We start from the raw sequence: 6,332 nt of genomic DNA, 5'->3' as shown, positions 1-6,332 counted from the left end.
CATAAGCTTTCCAGAATGTCCTCATACAAGTCATTTGGATTTGTATAACTCTTGTTGTGATTTAATTACGGGAATACTTGTATGCATATGAAACTTTAAATGTTAAATTATGTATACCGTTACTATTTCTAAGTTGTGGTAATGTTCCTAGGTGTTAGGCCTTTAACTGAAGATGAGCATCTTTATCTTAGGTTATGCAAGTTAGGTAAGTTGATCTTGTTCTTTAAGTTAAGTTAGATACATGCTTAAAGTGATTTGAATAGGGCTAGTCTTACTCGGTAAACGAGTGTCCAGTGATGTTTCGGTAAACACTTACTGTGATTCATTCATCATGAGCATCATGTCATTCCTTATGCATCCATGATATTTATCTTTTGCATCGGCATGCAATAGGTGTACCGGAAGGAGTAACCCTGCTGAAATTCGAGGAACCGAGCGAGCAGCAGCAGCCGACGCCGGAGATTCAGGAGGAGCAGCCTTCAGGAGAAGTGCCAGACGAGGTCGCCGTTGAGTGCCCGGACCACCGTCCTTGCAACTTTGTGAAAGGCAAGCCCCGGAGCATATTAAGCCTCCTAATTTCCGAAATGCAGTTATAGTATTATTGTTACATATATATATTGGTGCATTAAGTTTAGGTGTTGGATGCAAACAATTGCTGCATTGGTTATCCAATCCTTGTCCAGATATTGTTACCCTGAATCCTATGTAGCTCAGGCTTGTGTAGTGCTTAGCCCTGCTTAAACACGGTAGAAGTCAGGTGATTTCCTGTCACCTGCGAGATATAGGAAGATACATATGGCACGGTTGGCTATATTTGCTATCGTGGAAAAGAACCAGTCTTAATTTGAAATGAAGACCGGGCGGAGGCTTGCCGGTTTGCAGTGACTCCGTCTGCGTCGCTTAAGGACTGATTCTTGGAGCCTTTCCTGTTCATGTTGAACACATGCCTCTCTCTTAGTTGGCCGGCCTGAAGACCGACCGCGAAGCCGAGTAGCTCACCTCAGGCCAGGAGTCGATAAGTATAAAGTGCGCCTCAGAAGGGAGCCATAGGCGTGAGTCCAAGGGTAGGTGATTTAAAAGTCCTAATCGTCCTGGCAGAAGGGTAATCCCTGAGAGTGCTGGCGCTGATCAAACCCGTGAATTTGGTTCCTGAGTTGTACCAAAGGTAACCCACGGCTACCCTTGCTAAGTATGCTAGGGTGAGAGTTAGGAATACCCCCTCAGCTGAGTTGTAATTCGATTCGAGTCGCCGTCTCTCCCGGTTAGTGAGAACTTTACGGGCTTATCTCCAATGTAGATACACTTAATAACTTAATGGTTCAGAAATGATGATATGATGATGACAGCCTTATTATACCTGCTATGGTTAATATTGTTTGCTCCTAATAAGTGAGTGCTCTAGTACAGGTGCTAATCTAGTGGACAGGTAAATAATGATAAGCTTGATGCTAAGTTTAAATTGGTTACTATAATCATAAGCTCTTTTATGCAACTGTGTCAAGCTAGCCCACCTGAAAAGCCTTGCATGATCCTTGGTGTCTTTTATTTCTAGTTTTGACGGGTAAGTCTAGCTGAGTACCTTCTTGTACTTAGGGTTTATTTCCCACCTATTGCAGATGACCAGTTCTACTTTGGTTGCTGCAAGTACTGCCTTCTCCCTGCTAGGGATGAAGACTAGACCATTGGGCACGGTCTCTACTAGTTCTCGTACCTGATAATGCTTTTGTGGGACATGACTCAGACTTGGCAATGTAATAAAAAACTATGATGTTTTGTACCAAACTATGTTGCTTCCGCACACTCAAACTTGGTTTGTAATATTCTCCTTCAACTCTGATGGATGTAATCCGAATGCTACTTATGAAATGTTGTAATGGATGATGTGTTGTGTTGAATCACTACGATCTTGGTTTGTATGTCGAGAGTTGGTTGAAATCCTTCGTGATTTCCGGACTACCGGGATTATGGGAGCTTAAGTACAGGAATTTGATCGCCTCGGTGATTGTTTTTGTACTTACGTTCTTATGATTTGGTCGGTTCTGTTACATCGTGTACCATCGACGATTGGATGACGCGAGCTGAGCCGGGATATAGAGGTGCTGGCGGTCCTGACACACTTGGAGAGTGCAACCGCCAGCCCGCACCATCTTCCTCGTGCCCGACGTGCCCATCGGCTTGGTGGTATGCCCCGCCCGGAAGAGGTGGAGCCACAACTCCTAATGGGGAGCAATCCCCAAATACCCCTCGCAGACAGTGATGAAGATGGCCACCTGCGTGATAGAATTGGGGTTGAAGTTGTTGAGCTCCACGCCATAGTAGTGCGGGAGTGCCCGCATGAACTGGTCCACCGGGACGCCGAGGCCTCGCTCGTGAAAGGACACGAAGCTCACGACGTAACCGTCGCGAGGCCTAAGCTTTGGCTCGCCCGTCGGAGCGATCCACTCCGGCCTGTTGGGGTCAGTCACCGGACAAAGGAGCCCACCGTCAACGAGCGACTGAAGCATCTCCACGGTGATGTCGGATGGGTCCCAAGGGTCCGCCTCGATGACAACAATGTCACCGGCCATGAGTGCGGTGGAAGGCTCGACAACGGCGGTGAGTCTCTCTCTCTCTCTCTCTCTGCTTCGCCTCTTTCCCCTCTTCCTCTCGGGGCTCTCTGCTCCAGTGATGGCTCAAAGATGGCAAGGCTAATGCGGGCAGGGTAAGGAGGGGAGGGGCGAAACTCATTGCGTATTTATGCAGGGGGAAGGCGAAACGGACGGGCGACGAAATCGAGAAGTTCCCCTTAGATCCGGCGCGGTTAATCCTGATCCAATTTTACCGCCCGTGTGTCCACCTTTCCCTCATTAATCATGGGAACAGTTATGTCCCATCCACTGACGCCATGTCACGTTCGATCGCTGTAGCGGCAGGCGTCGTTCTACCTCCCCGAGGAAATCGCCTTAAAAGGCGCGCCGGCCGTTGCCGAACCGATGGGAAGATACCCCCACCCTATTCCTTTCAGATGAAGGAACCGGGCACCGAGCCCATTACGGTCCAGGGGTTCGAAGGCTGGGCCCCTAAGGGTTTCCACAGCCGCCCCAGGGCAACAGAGTCAGGGGCGACCATGGGTGAGCCCGTATGGGGCCGAGGCCCAAGCAAGCGAAATGCTTAGGATGCCCAAAGTCGCGTCCGAGACCGGTAGGGAAGTCTCCGAATGGGATCCCACCTTAGGGAGGCACTGAGCCACCGGGGCCCAGCGAACGGCCCCGGCACCCACTAGAGAAGCCCTCTGGTACTCTTAGAGCGCGTCCATGGACCGCTAGCCGACCCCTAACGAACAGGGCTCGGGCCTCCACTCGGATTACCCGATAACAGCTCACCGGAAATGCCACCACTCGCGCCCATCGAGGGTAGCCTAGCATATTCCACCCTTCCTTTCGAATGAAAAGGAAGCACGAGGGTCGTACAAAAAAGCCAGGGGAACCCCTGACGGACCTCTTGCAGAGGCTAAGGGGCTCTTCCTGCAACTTTGCCAAGACCCAGCGACCTAGGCTCGCACTCGAGGGGGCTTGACAAACAAACCCCTCCTTCCGAACGAAAAGGAAGCGCGAGGGTCGTGTAAAAAAGCCAGGGGAGCCCCTGACGGCCCTCCTGCTCCGTGTAGAGGCTAGGGGCCTCTTCCTGCAGATATGCTAAACCCCCACGACCCAGGCTCGCACACGAGGGGGGCGCGGCAAACAAATCCTCACACACGAGGGTCATATAAAAAGCCAGGAGAGCATCCGACGACCCTCTCTCCGTGCAGAAACTAGGGGGCTCTTCCTGCAAGTTTGCCGAGACCCAGCGACCCAGGTTCGCACACTAGTGGGCTCGGCAAACAACCCCTTCGTCTAAACGAAAAGGATGTGTGAGGGTTGAACAAAAAAGTCAGGGGGACCCCTGACCGCTCTCTCGCTCCGTGCGGAGGCTTGGGGGCTCCTCCTGCACCCAAGACAAGGACAAGCGACCCAAGCCCACACTTGAAGACTCGAAAGAATGCGATAAAAGGGGATCAAGCCCGTTACGGTCCAGGGGTTCAAAGGCTGGGCCCCTAAGGGTTTCGACAGCCGCCCCAGGGCAACAGAGTCAGGGATGACTATGGGCGAGCCCACGCTTGGCCAAGACCCAAGCAGGTGACTGCTCGGGATGCCCTAAGTCATGTCCAAGACTGACAGGGAAGTCTCCGAATGGGATCCCACCGTAGGGAGGCACCGAGCCACCGAGGCTTAGCGAACGGCCCCGGCACCCACTAGAGAAACCCTCTAGTACTCTTGGAGTGCGTCCATGGACCACTAGCCGACCCCTAACGAATGGGGTTCGGGCCTCCACTCGGACTTACCCGATAACAGCTCGCCGGAGGTGTCACTGCTCGCGCCCACCGAGGGTAGCATGGCACCCTCCACCCCTCCTTCCGAACAAAACAGATGCGTGAGGGCGATGCAAAAAAGACAGGGAAACTCCTGGTCGTCCTCTTGCTCCGGGCAGAGGCTCGAGGGTTCTTCCTATAACTAAACCGAGGCTCAGCGACCTGAGCTCGCATTCATGGGCTCGGTGAGCGCAGTAGAAAACCTTCACACGACGTAAGAAAAGCCCCTGGAGGAGTCAAATCCACTCCTCCAGGGCCTCGGGGGCTACACCCGGCGGGTGCGCTCGCGCGCACCCACCGAGGCCTCGAGTACGAAATGCAAATCTCGACAAAAACCGCCGCAAGCCGAGTCTCAAACCTCTGAGAGAGCGCACACACTCTCTCAGAGGCTCGGGGGCTACTATCGGGTACCATAAAAAGGGGGTACCCTAAGCGAAAGACCAAAAAAACTCATAAAACCCCCATGAGGCCTCCCTAGTCAAACTAGGGAAACAGTCCATGGAGATGTCCGAGGCCGGCTCGACCGAATCCGGTCTCGGACCAAATCTCCGCCTCGCCCGAGGCCCCCGGTCAGGGTTTCGGACGTCCCGATCCCGCTCCGACTCACACGAGGCCAGGCTCGTCTCATGTCCTCGTCGCCTCCGCCTCGACCGTCCCTCTGGCAGGCTGTCCCATCCATTTAATGCCCCTACGAGCACCCGCTACGTCAGCCACGTCCGGCAGGGTATAGCAATAGGAGTGATGGGACAGCGGTCAAATCTTTCTTTTTTACCATCCCTTACTGACGGTACAAGGGTTACCGCGCCCTATGGACACACGTCCTGCACTATTCCACCTAAACCGGGTACGACGCTGACCGCCGAGGCCCCCATGTCGCACACGGGGCACGTCCAAGGTCTCGGATGGATAACTGACTCTTCGCCTCATTAAGAGGCCTCACTCGAGGCCCCGCCCAAAAGGCCTCGGACGAGTTACCGACGCTCCACTTCGCTCAAGGCGGGCTCGGCAAACCACCCCATCACCTTCGCATCGACCAACCGCTCCCACGACGTCGTCCGGATGATGGCTCAGTACAAGAGGAATGGCCGACGAGACGCAAGTCACATCGACACCATGCCGCTCGAAACAAGACAAGGCAGGAGTTACCGGCCACTGTGCGCAGCACTATGCCCACGACTAATGTCCATACCACACTATGCTGCCTAACCCTAACTATTCCGAGGACAACGCAGCATGGGGAGTTAAGCTCGAATCCCTATAGCCTTGGAATCAGTGCATAGGCCCAACTGCTCCCTCCAGGGCCTCGGCAAATCAGGCCTCGGCGCAGTTAGCTACAACCTGCCAGGCCTCGGCACCCCACCAAGTCAAAAAATCCACAAGGCATGGCATGTCACCCATAGTGGAGGCCATGCTAACTAGACATCAACAAGGACTCCTACGACTTCAACGGCCTCGAGCATGGCCGGCATGACGCACCAGTGATCAAGTACCAATTGCCATTCCCGACACTGTGCTGCTACAGGGATAGAATACTAGATCTTTCTTCCAAGACTCCACGTGTAGCTCTATCATGTATTCCTGGCTCCCTCCTTACAGCTATAAAAGGGGGCAACCAGGGCCATTTCTAGGGGACGAAGGAGGACACTCGGATAAATCTAGACACACTCTCCCGCTGCCTGAGAGCAACGTCTCAAGCAGCCCGCACCGCTCCGCGCTGATACCTAGGACTAGCTCCCTCTCTCACCCAGCTTGTAACCCCCTACTACAAGCACTTCGGTGCAAGGAATACAAGATTGATCTCTCAGACTGGACGTAGGGCACCGATTGCCTGAACCAATATAAACCTTGTGTCTCTTTGCATCACCATCCAGGATTAGGGGTACACAGTACAAATTTACTAGTTGGTTGAGGACCCCCCGGTTTGAAACACCGACACTCATCTAAT

The sequence above is a fragment of the Miscanthus floridulus genome, chromosome 9 (genome assembly GCF_019320115.1).
Source record: "Miscanthus floridulus cultivar M001 chromosome 9, ASM1932011v1, whole genome shotgun sequence".
NCBI classification, from domain to species: domain Eukaryota; kingdom Viridiplantae; phylum Streptophyta; class Magnoliopsida; order Poales; family Poaceae; genus Miscanthus; species Miscanthus floridulus.
The sequence above is the reverse complement of the archived record's forward strand: the minus strand, read 5'-3'. Positions refer to the sequence as shown.